The sequence below is a fragment of the Melozone crissalis genome, unplaced genomic scaffold (assembly GCF_028551555.1).
Source record: "Melozone crissalis strain CALT ecotype California unplaced genomic scaffold, PUWL_Pcris_2 ptg000009l_1, whole genome shotgun sequence".
Lineage (NCBI taxonomy): Eukaryota > Metazoa > Chordata > Aves > Passeriformes > Passerellidae > Melozone > Melozone crissalis.
The window spans coordinates 12,560,726-12,575,546 of NW_026535787.1; the positions used below are offsets into that span (position 1 = coordinate 12,560,726).

General features: G+C 52.9%; 1 pseudogene; it reads right to left on the reverse strand.

Annotated features, from left to right (window-relative positions):
- Window positions 1-10,850: 10,850 nt before the first annotated feature.
- LOC128933482 (ragulator complex protein LAMTOR1-like) lies at window positions 10,851-13,349 on the reverse strand (annotated as a pseudogene).
- Window positions 13,350-14,821: the final 1,472 nt, after the last annotated feature.

Consider the following 14,821-nt stretch of genomic DNA (forward strand, 5'->3'; position numbering starts at 1 on the left):
ATGCACAATGGTGAGAGCAGTGGGCATGGAAGGAAGATGTCACGATGGCAAAAGGATTTTCTGGGCAGTGCTGAGTGACATGGAAGCACACAAGGTTTCAACGTGTTTCCAGGGGAAGCCTATGGTGCAAGAAGGATTCCTCTCCTCTTCATGAACTGAAGATTGAGTATTCTAAAGGGTGGTACCAGACTGAGAGTTGGTGATTTTGGGGGAATGTATTGCATTGGGAAATTTGGTGGGGGGGAGGAAGAAAGTGCTTTTGTAAGGTTTTTTCATTTTTTCCCTTATGGTTTTTTTTCTTTCTTCTTTTCTTGTAGTTTAGTTAATAAAGTTTTCTTTATTTCTAAGCAGGAGCCTGCTTTGCTTATTCCTGGTCACATCTCACAGCAGACACCAGGGAGAGGGTGTTCTCAAGGGGGCACTAGCTCTGTGCCAGGGCTAAACCATGATATTCAGCTTCAGAATTTCATGAAGCTCAAGACACTTCAGATGAAGCACAACCACAAGAAGAAATAGTGCACATCACTGCATCGGGAGGAATTCCAGCATGGATGTTTTCAGCAGCGGAAGCAGCAAAGCATTTTCTGCGATCTTTTGATACAGTCAAGGAAGCATGATCACAAGGATTTCAGATTCTGGATTTAAGAGCAAGACCAAAGACTTCATCAAGGCAAAGGATGTGGACTACGGAGACACCAATGACTTCTACAACTCCACTGTGCATGCAAATACCAATGGAGTTTCCAGAAGAGGAAGAGAAGCCAATGGATTGGAAATACATCAGAAAAGAGTTATCAAAAGATAAAGATCTATTGCAAGGTTCGGGAGATCTCACAATGCCAGTGGCATACGATGCACAGGGTCAGAATCCAAGGTGAGACAGAATTGATCACGATGTGATCAAAGAATTAGCAAAGGCCATCAGAGACAATGGGCTGAATTCACCATATTTTAAGCAGCTCTTGAAGGGGACTTTCAATATGTACGATTTTACACCTTATGACATCTGATGCCTTGTGTCAATGATTCTCACCGACATGCAAAATCTCATATGGGACAGAAGGTGGAGAAGGTATCTCACAGAGTTGAGGAATGGATACCAAGGTGGGCCAAATGCAAACCTCACAGTGGCACACTTAGCAGGGGATCCTCCAGACGACAATCCAGCAGAGCAAAGCAGTGAGATTGCCAAGGCGAGTGTTGAATGACATCAAGGAAGCAGCGCGAAGAGTGATTCTGCAGATTGTTCCAGACGTTCCATTCTCAAGCATCAGACAAGGTCCCACAGAACCATATTCATCATTCATAGATCAGCTCACACAAGCTGTGGATCGACAGGTGACCGATGAGGCAGTGAAGAGACCTCTCCTGGAAAGTCTGGCCTTCGGCAATGCCAACCCGGATTGTCAACGGGTCATCAGCACAATCCCTGGACAGCCATCGTTGGCAGAGTTGGTGGAGGCATGCAGTAAAGTGGGAACACCTCAGCATGTTGCATTGATCGTGAGGGAAGAGTGTGGAGAGTTTTGTGCAGACGTGGCTTGAGGGGAAAGGCCATGATCATATACAGCTGGTTAAGCAGTAAAAATGCAGCTGTAAGCAGTAAGTTCTCAGTCTTCTGATTAAAAGGCAAGGACACTGTGCCCTTGAGCAGGTAACTGTAAGACAACAACAACAGGATGTAAAAACAAGTACTAGTCTCAACAGAAAACCACAAGCATCCTGAGAATGTAGCCACAAAGGAGGACTTGACATTTAATCTGTAGCCAATGATGAGCTTAGGTTTTGCAATATGTATGAGCTTGATTAACGCTATTATAAAAGCATGTAAGCCGGATCAATAAATTTGAGACTTGTTGATCATCATCGGATGTGCTTGTCTCCCTTCACTCCGTCATGTCTCTGAAGAGTGAAAGTTTTGTTTGAGTTTCTCTTATCAGGGACACAGAGACGGGCAGTACATAGGGCTGTTTTCACTTTTTGGTTTTGCTTTTGGCTATCTGCTTTGCTCGCTCTCTCTCTGCTCTTGCTTCTGCCCCTGCTTATTAGCTAGTTCTAGCTAAACAGTCCAAATTCCTTCCTGGACTGTTTCTCCTCTCCTTTTTCTTCGACCATCTCGAACCTGCTCCGGACTGGGATCTGGGAACACCGAGGGTTTGCACCGTTTGGCTGCAGCAGCTGCCCCAGCGCCGGAGGGACTAACAGAGCAAAGGCCCCCGAAAGAGACTTTCTGATTTTGTCACCTTTTTCAGAGCGTTGTCATCCGGTATTGTTCATTTTGTGTGCTGGGGGATGCTGTGCCTGTTAAATAAACAGGTTCTTTCCACTTCTCGCTGAGGAATTCTTCCCGAACCAGTTGGGGGGAGGGGCCGTGTGGGTTTGCTTTCTGGAGGGGCCCTCCTTTTGAGATTCTCTACCAAATTTGCCCTAAACTCGGACAGGGGGTTATGGAGACAAGATGGAGGAATTAGGGCGTGTCTTGTCCTTCTTCTTTCTTCTTCTTCTTGTCATCCATTTTCTGTAGTGATGTTGGCACTTTGGGATTGGTTCTTGGTGAAGGTGCACTTGCTAATATGGGTGAAAGGTATTGGGAAATAAAGGTAAATATTATGTACGTAGTTTTTAGTATAAAAATAGACGACCGCCCAGTGGGAGGTCAGAGTGCCCTTGGCTGCCTTGCTAGTCAGACGTCTGTCGGGCTGGAAGAAAATTTTGTAGATAAGAAATAATAAACAATAATGAAGAATGAAAATCTGAAGAGTCCAGACTCATCCTTTGAAGCATGGGCTGTCCCAAGGCCATCCTATGTGTGACTGTGCAGAGACAAACAGCCAGACCGGTCACTTCAGATAACCTTTTTGCATCCTTCACAGGTGTTTGCATAAGCAAAGTTGTGAAGCAGAAGTGGACGAGCCCACATCATCTTCACACTGTCTCTCTAGAGGTTGCCTGCTCTAGAGCTGTCAAGATGGAGGAATCAGGGCGTGTCTTGTCCTTCTTTCTTCTTCTTGCCATCCATTTTCTGTGGTGATGTTAGCACTTTGGGATTGATTCTTGGTGAAGGTGCACTTGCTAATGTGGGTGAAAGGTATTGGGAAATAAAGGTAAATATGATGTATGTAGCTTTTAGTATAAAAAGAGATGACCGCCCAGTGGGAGGTCAGAGTGCCCTTGGCTGCCTTGCTGGCGAGACCTCTGTCAGGCTGGAAGAAAATTTTGTAGATAAGGAATAATAAACAACATCAAGGACTGAAAATCTGAAGAGTCCAGACTCATCTTTTGAAGCGCAGACTGTCCCAAGGCCATCCTACATGTGACCATGCAGAGACAAACAGCCAAAGCGGTCACTGGTTGCCTTCTTCAATATCATATTCAGTCACTTCATCCTGGCCTCTCTCCTGTCCATGAGTTTCGTACAGAGACCACGTTCTCTGTAACATGAAGCAGAATTCCCAGTCACACAGAAGCCACTGGGCATGCTGCCTCCCCTGAGCTGGCACTCATGCCCAGGAGGGCACAGTAATGCAGCCCCAGGGAGAAGGGACATGGGGCAGGATGGGCTCCAGAGCTGAGATCCCAGTGGTCAGCCTTGGCCATTAGCTCTAATCAACTTTCATTCCCCTCCCTGGAACCCCATCCTAAATCCCAGCCTCCCCACCAACATCAGCACAGAGAGTTCCATCTCTGGAAGGGGGGATATGAGGTGGGATATGGTGTCTTCCCTCCAGGAAAGGCTGAGCAAGAGTACAAAATACTTCCCATTTCCCCTCCCAGGATTTCTGCTTAGGTAAAGGTTTTCCACTGGGATTTGAAGAACTTGAGTCTAGGTACCCAGCTAGGAAAACTGCTTCAAGGCAGCATCACCAGAGCAGCCACTGACACCCTGCCCTTCACACCCAGGACCTCCTTTGCTCTGAACCCAGGCTCTGGCAAGGATTTCCATCTGGAAGTTTCCCATCAGGAAGCTTTCCCTTCCACAGGCTGCTGCAGGAAAGCTGCTGGCACCTCACAAAGATGCTGATGTGGGGTGAGGGGGTCACTTTGTGGAGAGGGAAGCTGCAGACAGCAGCCCAGACTCTCTCAGAGGCCAGGGGCACCGAGCAGGGGCAGTCCCTTTCCCCAGCACCAGCGGAGGGTCTTACTCTGCAGGAAACCATGGATGAAGGAGATCCTCTCTGGCAGTGGCTGCTCCAGCACAGACTCCCCCTCCTTGCTCTCGTGGCTGGAAGAGTGCAAGGCTTGCATTAACTCCTTCTGGAGGGATTAGACCAATCCTGAGGTTTGTGCAGCAGGGTTTGCTGAGCCAGGGCTGGCTCTGGGGCACTGCTCTGCCTTCTGCCCCCACACCAGGGCCTGCAGAGCAACCACAGGAGGGGAATCCCCCGGAATCCCCCTGCTGGAGCCAGGCAGCCAACATCCCCCTGGCACTGCTTCCCATTCTGCCTGCCAGCCCCAGCATCCAGCACAGCACAGGGAGCTTGTGGTGGCCCCACTGGCCGGGAAGCACCACAGGGGCCAGTCCGTGCATGCAGCCTTGGGCTTTTCTTGCTGGATTTTGGGAAGCTGAAGCTTCCTCTTGCACTTATTTGCAACTACACTCTTCCTGAGCAGCCATCAGTTCATGGAATATCCCGAGTTGGAGGAGACTCACAAGGGTTATTAAACCAAATGGCTGCTCAGAAATGGCATGCCCAAAACCCACACCAATCATGCTTGACCAGCACTGCTTCAGTACTGCCACTTACTCCCAATGTGCCAAAACCAAGAACCTGGCCTGGGACAGGGGCTGCCACGAGGATTTGCTCCTCCTCATGGACTTCCCCTAGTGCCACCAGGAGCTCTTCAGGTCAGCCAGATGCTGTGGCAGCTGCCCTGCTGCCACCCCACTTTATCAAGCAATGGCCAGGCCTCTTTAGAGAGCACACACCACCAGGATCCCTACTAATCCCAGCTGGAGCACAGAGCCAGGAGATTAACCAGGTCTGACTAAATATATCCGTGGTGCAGGCAGCTCCTTCCTCCCCACCCACTGCAGGCAGATCCCTGCTCCAGGCAGGCTCTCCTTACCCTGTGCCGGAGGTAATTATAGGAGACAGGCTCCCAGTGAGCCTCCCATCAGAAGGGTTTGAAAGCAATTCACGGCAGCTTCACACCCTCTCCATTTGTTTTTGTCAGCTCCTCAACCACCAGGCTTCATCCCACCTCTGATACCCATTATGGCCTGTAGATTTTAGCTGCCCCTTGCTCCCAGGGAACAAACACAATTCCTGAAGGAGGCATTCCTCCCACCCCTGGCCAGCCATGTCAGGTCCCAGGGCAGAGCACACAGGCTCCATCCTGACCACACCATACCCAGCAGCAGCCTGACATCCCCAGGCCACAGAATCACTTCATGAGGCAGAAATTTCAGAAAGTGTCATTCTTTACACTGCTTTCCAGATACAAGGCTTCCTCAGGATCCCAAGGCTGCCACTCAGGAAAACTTGCTGGGCTGTTCCTTCACCAGAGCAGCACCAACAGAAAAGGATAATCTCCTGTGCAGCTGCAGGAACCCTTGTGCCACTGGCAGCAGCACTCAGGTCTTTTCTACAGCGCCAGGAGTGAACCCAGATGTTAAGTGCCAGATGTGATAACAGGTCTCAAAGGACAGGAACTCTGGCCAAAACATTCCCTGGACAGCTCTGTGGGACCCAATAGCTCTGCAGGCAGACCCCAGCTGTGCAGTGCCATAGAGAAAATGCAGATCTCAGTATCTCATAGGCCAGAGGAGGAATAAATACCCCAAGACGCCCCACTCCCACCCTGCCCAAGACAGGAGCCCCTTAGCTCCTGGGGGCTGAGGCCATGGCTCCAGGCACAGCACAGACCCAGCTGTGTGGTCTGAAATGTGCACACAGCTCCCCATACTCACATTTTGTGGATAATTCTGATGAAGACACTGCAGTCCTGGAGCTGGGACAGATCATTGACAGGATCAGGACAAACCTTGGTGCTGTTCACCTAGAAATGGTGTGGGACAGTCAGAAACCAAGACAACACTGTGCTGTGCCACTCACCACCTCCAGTCCTGGCAGGGGACAGCAAGACTGGTCTGGAGGTGAAATTAAGTCCACCCCTTTAAAACCACCCCTTCCCAGGGAACAGATGAACATGATCTCCACATCTGGGAGTCTGGCACAGGTCCCATTCATCACACTGCTGGAGCCCTCTTCCCTGGAGAGGCTGAGAGACCTGGGGATGTTCAGCCTGGAGAAAAGAAGGCTCCAGGGAGACCTTAGAGCCCCTGCCAGTGCCTAAAGGGGGTTCAAAAGAGCTGGAGAGGGACTTTGGACAAAGGTCTGGAGTGACAGGACAAGAGGGAATGGCTTCCCACTGACAGAGGGCAGGGCTAGATGGGATGTTGGGAAGAAATTCTTCCCTGTGAGGGTCGTCCAGAGAAGCCATGGCTGCCCTATCCCTTGAAGTGTTGAAGGCAAGGCTGGACACGGTTTGGAGCAACTGGTCTAGTGGGAGGTCTCCCTGTCCATGGCAGGGCATTCCAGCTGAATGAGTTTAAAAGCCCCTTCTAACCCAAACTATTCTGAGTTTTTGCTTGGGCACAGCAGTGCTTTGTGAGACAGATCCAACAATGTGACCATGGTCACAGGTGTTTTCAGGTGAAAGGAGAGACGAGAATGTTGACTCCATGTTCAGAAGGCTTGATTTATTATTTTATGATATATATATTACATTATAACTATACTAAAAAGAAAAAGAAAAGGTTTCCTCAGAAGCTAGCTAAGCTAAGAATAGAATAGAATAGAATGATAACAAAGGATCTCTCTCAGACTCTGTCCAAGATAGCTCGGTCCTTGATTGGCCATTAATTATAAACATTCAAGATGGCCCGATCAAGAATCCACCTGTTGCCTTCCACAGCAGCAGATAACCATTGTTTACATTCTTTTTCTGGGGCCTTAGCTTCCCAGAAGGGAAAATCCTAAAGAAAGGATTTTTAGTGAAAAAGATGTCTGCGACACAACAACACCTTTGCAGTACAGCTGCTGCCTGCTTCAGGCTCAGCTCCATCTCCCTTGGCAGCTTTCATGACCAGACCAAGCCATTCCAGCATTTCTGTTTGCTCAACAGGAAGGGTGAGCAAGGCTTCTCCTGCAAACACCCACCTGCCCAGCAACAGTAGGAACTGGACTACCCTAGGACCTGCCCCTGCCACAATCCCTCCCTTGACAAGCCCCAGCATCGTGCCCCTCCAGCACAGGAAGGGGAACTTTCCTAATCAAGGAGAGCAGCAACTCTTGTGCCCTGAAGAGACATGGTGGCCAGCCTATTGAGTCCCTGCCCACATCTAAAAACAACAAAAAAGGTAAAGTATAGTAACTAAGTTCCTAAATGATTTAGGCCCAGCACCTAAGGCATTTGTGCCCCCCAAGGAAGGATGTGTCCCTGCATCTGGCCAGCTGTGCAGGAGCAGCCAGCATCCTCCTGCCTCCCCACAGGCTCCGAGTGGGGAGCAATGCTGAGCAGCAGCCCCGTCCACTCCCACAGATTAGGATCCTGACAAGGGGACAATGGAAATCTGCTGCTCAGGCTCCTCATTCTCCTGCTGTGCCTTGCTCCCTGCCTCTCACCTCCAAATGTCACTAACATTTCGTGCCCAGCAAGGTAGTGGCCAAGCCATTGAAGCTCTGTCAGCTCCCCTTCCACTGCTGCTAGTGAAAGAACCACCTGCTGGGGGCACAGGGAGCTCAGAGCTGCATTGGGAGGGAGCAGGGATCAGCTGGGATCACTGCCAGGTCCCCTTCACCTGGCAGTGATCCCAGCCACCTTTGCCTCCATGCCGGCTGCCCCCGGTGCCACCCTGGCAGTCTTCCAGGGGAGGGGACTGCTGGGAGCCAAAAAGTCACCCAGATGAGGAGGGGGCTCCTCAACCTGTATTATTGCACCTGGACACCCGCACCGTGACGGGCCAGGAGCCTGGCTGGGATCTGCAGCTGCTCAGCACAGCACAGCCAACCAGGCAGGGTGGCTTCGGGGACTACAGAGCTCCCGCTGCCGTCCAGCTGGAAAGAATGGAGGGAGGACCTGTCCTGCTGAGGATCCCAATTCGGCTAAAACCCAGCTCCTTGTCCCACGGCTGGGTCACTCAGCAACTACTGTCCCTCCACCCAGTGGCACAGCCAAGACCTCTCTCTAAAAATCCACCCAAAGCCACTGGGCAAAGCACTCGAGCAGCACTGGATGCAGACCCTCAGGGGAACCCGTCGAGCTGGGTTTTACCAGAACCAGTCTGCGAACACACTGGTGCCTGGTGTGAGATCTGCACGGGCAGGCAGGGCCACCCGCTCCTGCCGCGGTCCCAGCCGGGCCTGTCCCTGGTGACACGGGCCACCCAGAGCGGCTGAGACAGCGCCATGACCCTCCGTGAGGACGTGCCATTCGTGATGGCAGGCGGGAAGCGGTCGGGAGCCCGCCAGCGGCCGTGAGCGCCTTCCAGCTGCATCCCCGCCGAGAGCAGCTGCAGGGGGGCGGCGGGACCGGGGAACGAGCTCCGGAGGTGGCGGCGGCCGCGGCGGCATTGTCCTTCCCCGCGCCGCTCCGCTCACAACACGGCGTTACGCAGGCCGCGCTCCGGAGCACCCGCCGTGCCAACGCTCCGGGGGCTGTCCCGGGCCAGGGAAGCGCCCAGGCGGGGTGAGCGAGCCACGGCAGCCCCCGGCACGGACGGGCCCGCAGCAGGCGCGGGGCAGAGGGGGAGAGCAGCCGCCGGCCCGAGCGCCCGGGTGTTGGCGAGCCCGGCGCGGCACCCGCGGCCCTGGGGGCTGGCGAGGGGCCGGGCCGGGAGCCGTACGCTGGGAGCTGGGGTTAATCTGCCATGAGCGCGGCAAGCCGGGAAGGGCCGGGGAGCCAGCGGCGACGCGCAAAAGAAAGTTGTTGAGCTTTTCTGCAGCGGGGCTGGCAGGCGGCGGTTCCCCTTCCTGGCCCCACGTCACTGCGGCGAAGCCGCGCTCGTTAAAGGCGCACGGCACAGAAACCTCCGGCCCCTCGCCACGGGGACGAGAATCGTCCGAGCCCGGACGCGCTCACTGCCGTCACCCTGCCCGAGTCACACCGGGTGACAGGGTGCCGGTGGGGCCGGCACAGACCCGCTCTCGGCCCCAGCGCAGCTCTGGGAAGCCGGGGCTCGGCAGAGAATGGCCCCCGATGCTCCATCTCCTTCTAAACCTGAGTGGAGTCGCATGCAGCTGATCCCTAAAAATCTACCCCCGATACGCACACACTCCGCGGCCACAGATTGAACGGGAACCGGACCCTACGGCTCACCGGCTAGAGCAGGGAGGAGTCGGGCGAGGAAGGGACGCTCACCCCTCGCTGATGTTCCGGAGACCCTCGGAAGGCATCTCCGCAGCGCCCGGGCTGCCTGAGGAGGCTCAGGGCCGCAGGACGGGCTAGCCCGAGCACGGCACAGGAAGGGCACAAGGAGAAGGTTCTTTCGAACCTGCGCTGGGGATAGCAAAGGAACCCGGGAGGAACGCGGCCGCCGAGTGCCTCTGGCGAAGCCTCCCGAGAAAAGAAGAACCACATGCCCGCCCTTAGGGAAGGGGACCCGCCGAGGGAACCACCGCGCGTCAGCTTTACCCGTACCGTGGCAGGGGAATCGTGTCCGTCTTCATCTCCTGCATCGCTGCCGAGGCTCCAGCTCTAGCCGGGTCCCGATCCCGAGCCGCTGATATTCGAAGGATCGCGCCGGCCCGGCTCCCCTGCGGCCCATTGGGCACCGCCGGACCGGGGGCGGGTCAGGGGCGGGTCGGGGCGGGTCGGGGGCGGTCCGGGGGCGGGTCGGGGGCGGACCGGGCCGGGCCCGGCACACACGGCGGACTGCAGGGGGCGCGCTCTGCCCGACGCCGGGACACGCTGAGCATCCCGTTCCCACAGCACCGAGAGATAAACTGTGTATCTCAAACACAGATAATCCTGGCTGTTTAGTCTAGCCAGGGCTGCTGGTAATAAACAATTGTAGGGAGGCAATTGTAGGGAGGAAAAACATCCTTGTTGTAGTTCCTGCACTGTAGGATGTGAGCATAGAATGAGATTAAGACCAAGTGTGTAATTTACTAATAAAACTTTCCGATTATTTGCAAAGCCTCTGAGTTTTGACATTCCTTTCGACTATGAGCATTTATGAATCTTAGCTGCTTCCTTCCCCTCAGCTGGCTCATCATACCTTCTCTGTCCCCTTGTCCTCATGGGACATGATCGAAGAGGTGACAAGGGACAGACAGATGTGTGTACCCCACACCAGGGCATGGCTCCCCCATCACGTCCATGCTGTGTCTGACAGAGAGGAGTGGAGACACGCTCTGGATGAACGTGGCATTATCTACTGTGGCAAAAAAATAATAGTAATTTAAAAAAACAAACAAACAAAAACAAACAACCAAAATAAAGGTCTAAATGTGTAAAAAGGAGAAGGGACGGTGTTGGAGCCACCAGGCCCCATGCAGAGCATCACATCTGCCTGGCTCCAGCCCACCCATCCTGGTGACCTGGCATATGGTGCTGACCCACACCAGGGCCTCCTTGCACCGGCTGTTCCCTTTGTGCTTGTCCCTGTGCAAGGCAGCATCCAGCTGACACAGCCTGCTCCCCACCACACACATCCAACCATGAGGAGGAGAAAGCCTTAAGCAATGCAGGTGGGCTCAACGTGCCAATGATGGGCGCCTTGGCATTTAGTAGGAAACAGGGTATCTGTCCAAGTTCTGTGGCAGCAGCATGGGGAGGGAAGGGATATAAAGAGAAAAAAAAAAGAGGAAAAAAGCAAAAGCAACCCAAAGCACTGAAGCAGCAGTTCAGGGGATGCCAAACTGTACAACCAGTTCTTCTTTGGCATCGACACGGATCTGTGAGAGTGCACTGAAGGCATAGGCAGCTATCCGGGACACCTGCAGACACAAAGACATGGCTGTGTCACTGGTGGCTACTGAAACCCCCAGTTATCCCAAAGAAAAACCTCCAGTTATCCCAAAGACACTGCTGCAGGTTAGCCTCCAGCCCAAATGAGTCCCTAAGCCTGTCCTGGGCTTTGCCCCCACCTGTAACAAGGCCTTAAACCTGACCTAGGCTTTGCCCTCAGCTCTAACAAGTCATGTGTGGTATTCACATGCCCTCTGAACAGAGAGAAGCAGCGAGAGAAGCAGAGAAAAGAATGATCAAAACAATTCTTATCTCTTTTGCTGCTCCTGTGTTTTTGAACATGTGGAAGGTGCTGGAAGATTATTTACCTGAAGGGATTTCTTGATTGGATTCTGGTGATGGTTTTTTGATTAATTGACCAATTGGATCCACGTGTGGGTGTTGGGACTGCCAGCAGACAGGCATGAATTTTCAGTAGTTAGTGAGAAGTATGATGTAGTATAGTATGTATCTCTTTAATATAGTTACAGTATGATATGGTATAATAAAGTAATTAATTAGCCTTCTGATATCATGGAGTTCTGTGCATCATTCTTCCCTCTTTCCTGTGTTGGGGGATCCTCATAAATCCAAGTCATGCTAGGGCTCTGGGCAAGCCAGGAGGGCATTACTGCTCTCCCAGGATGAGGATGAGTCCCTGGGGAGCATCCCAAGGGCTCAGGTGAGCCCAGCCCTGCTCACCTGTTGCAGGTCTGCAAAGGGGACAGGGTGGCTGGCGAGCACTTGGTGCGGCTGGTTAGTCAGGGATGGCAGCAGTGGGAGCTTCTCCAGTGCCTCAGGTTGGTGCTGAGCATGGCCAGGCGTGTGCTGTGAGGGGAGAGCAGCCAACATGAGTGCCATGCCAGGACATGGGTACATCCAGAAGATGGGTGCTGCACCCCAGGGGCAGAAAGGGAGAGCAGTGGTGCTGCACTCCCAGCACCCAGCCCTCTTCACTCCCTGCAGCAGGAGGGTGAGGGAGCTTCCAGCTCTCTCACACCGACACCTGCCAAGCAGAAGCAGTCACATCCAGCCCCCCACCATCTGCCCCAAGGGCTGGGTGAACACAGGAGCCCTTTGTCATGGGCTCTGCTGCCTGCACTGCCATCAGCCTTCCTCTCGGGGCCCTTCTGGGTCGCTGTGACCCCGAGATTGTTAAAAGTCTCTTTTCCCAGCCCGGGCGCTTGAAGAATGGATCGGAGTTCTTCAGTTCTCAGTCTCAAGGTTGTTTATTGCATCTTATCTATAAAAAATTTTCCCCTACCCTGCTGAGGTCTGTCCAGCAGGACAGTTCCAGGCACTCTGCCTGTCCCTGGGTGGTGTTATCTTTTTATACTAAAAACTACATGTACAATGTTTACAATTACTTTCCAATGCCTATCACCTATGTTAGACAGTGACCTTCTACTCTAAACCAATCTAAAAGTGCCAACATCACAGCAGAAGATGGAGGCCAAGAAGAAGAAGGAGAAAGGCTGGACACACCCTGTTCCCTCCATCTTGCCTCCTGAACCTGCATACCAAAACCCCTAAAATCTACTTTTCCACCCCGTGATAACTTCACTATTATTCTACCTAAACTGTTGTGGCTTCCTGATCTTCATATAAGGTTGGTAACTTGCTCCACGGGTCATAATCAAAACCACAGGTGCTTTGGGCTCTGTGGCAGGACTTCTGAGCCCCCTAGCAGGGGTCTTGGCCATCCTGGACAGCCAGAGGGATATTCTGGGTTCCCACACCTTCCCTGAGCAGGCTACACCCTGCTCTCTGAGATGAGGCAGCCCTTCTCCGTGCTGAATTCACTGCCCCAGGCCAAAACCCCTGGGACCTGCCCAGGGACACACACAGCAGTGAAGGACTGCAGGCACCCCAGGGGAGAAATGCAGCTCTCACCTGTACTGCCTGGCTCTGTCCAGGTACTCATGCTGCTCCATGCCCTGGGAATCCACTGCTGAGATGTAGGGGGATGGAATATAAGAAAATAAAGATAGCGTAGAAAGTAACCTTACCCCTAAGGAATTGCAGCTGGGCCAATTAGCAAAGATGAGGAACAGGCCTGACTTTAACAGGCCACAGCTGTAAGCAATGAGAAGCAGAGTGCTATAAAAGAGTGGGGTGGCTGAGTGAGCAGGGAACTGGAGTCAGTGGCTGCTTTGTGGAGAGGAAAGAGTTAGTGCTCTGAGGAAATGCCCATGAGAAACACTAAGAAGGTATGGAACTTTTGTGATAAGGAGACAACAGTATGGAACCCCTGCAATAAGATGACAACACCAACACATTGATGATGTTGCTGCAGAGACCCAAGACAGTGGCTCCCACTGGAGCCTCATTGCTCCCCCTGAGTTCCCTCCCTCCTCTGACCAGGCAGACAAAGTCCAGCACCCCAAAACAAACATCTCAATGCCCAACTCGCCCAGTGAATGCTGCCAGCTGGCCACAAGTGTGCCAGGCTGGGCTGGCTGTTTGCTATGAAGGAATTGCCAGGGACTGGGGCGGGGGGAGGCAGGCAGAGGCTGCAGGAAGCTGGGGGCTGGTCTGGGCTCTGGGGAGCTTGGCATGCAGCCACCTGGAGAAAAAAGGAACCACTGGGAGCACAATGTCCTTGGCAGATATCCTGAGAGCCCCTGTACCAGGCCCTGGGCTCACAGAGGAGCTGGGCACTTGCCCAGGGCCCTGCTGAGCCCCATTGTGTGCACCCCAGAGCAGAGCAGTGCTCAGAGCTGCTGTGGCCCTGCATGCTGGACACACACAGTGGCCACTAGCTCTGCAGTGCCAGGCAGGGGAGCAGAGGGGCCTAGGAGTATCCCAAAGCCCTCCCAGCCAGGCTGGACACAGCCCTCTCCCCACAGTGCCCCTGTGCATTTGAGGAAAAGCCTCCTCAGAAGGGGATGCAGTGCTGCTGCCCCTCCAGCCACCCTGTCCACATCCCCATGGACTCAACTTTCCTACCCAAACCCTGCCCTCAGGTTGTGCCAGGAAGGTTTAAGATGGCTCCAGCTCCCTCAGCCTTTCCTCATAAGAGAGAAGCTCCATCCCTTCCTCATCTCTGTAACCTCCACTGGAGCTGCTCCAGGAGCTCCCTGTCTCTCTTGTCCTAAGGAGCCCAGGACTGGACACAGCACTCCAGATGTGCCTCACCACGGCTGAGCAGAGGGGCAGGATCACTCCCTGAACTGCTGGCAGTGCTCTTCCTAATCATCCCAGGATCCCCACTGGCCTCCTTGGCCACAAGGAAGCTCAGGGATAGATTGTTCTCCACCAGGACTCTCAGGTTCTTCTCAGAGAGGCTTCTCTTACCTGACCCTTACCTTGGTACCAAATCAACAAGGTTTACCAACACACTTGTACCTGGAGATGAATCCATCTTCTGACTAGAATCAGGGATTTTCTACTGCCCACTTACACAAGCAATGATGCTGCTGCTTTTTCCCCTCCTGAACCACAAAATACTCAGATAAGCTCAAGTCCCTTCTCATGCATTTGTAGAGGAGCTTTGGAACAGCTGGAGGATATGGAACAATAATAAATAATAAAAACACAAATAAACCCAACCTGTCCTATGACACCCAGTTATCACTACAAATAGGCCAATCAATAAACATGCTCTGAACTTTGGCTTATTTCTCAGCTTGAGTTTAAAATCAAACCTAAACCTTTCTTCATGCTGGTCATGCCTTCAGCTCAGCTATAGAAGTTACTCCATTGTCACTTCAAAGCTAAAACCACATAAAGACTTTTAACTTTTTTGTGTGTGTGTCTGTATCTTCCACTCATCCCATCCTCCCTCAGATTTTTTCAGTGCAATTCAGCAACTTTCAGCTACTCAAATGCAGCCCTGCAGTATTTTTGGCAGAGACTAAGATTTCTT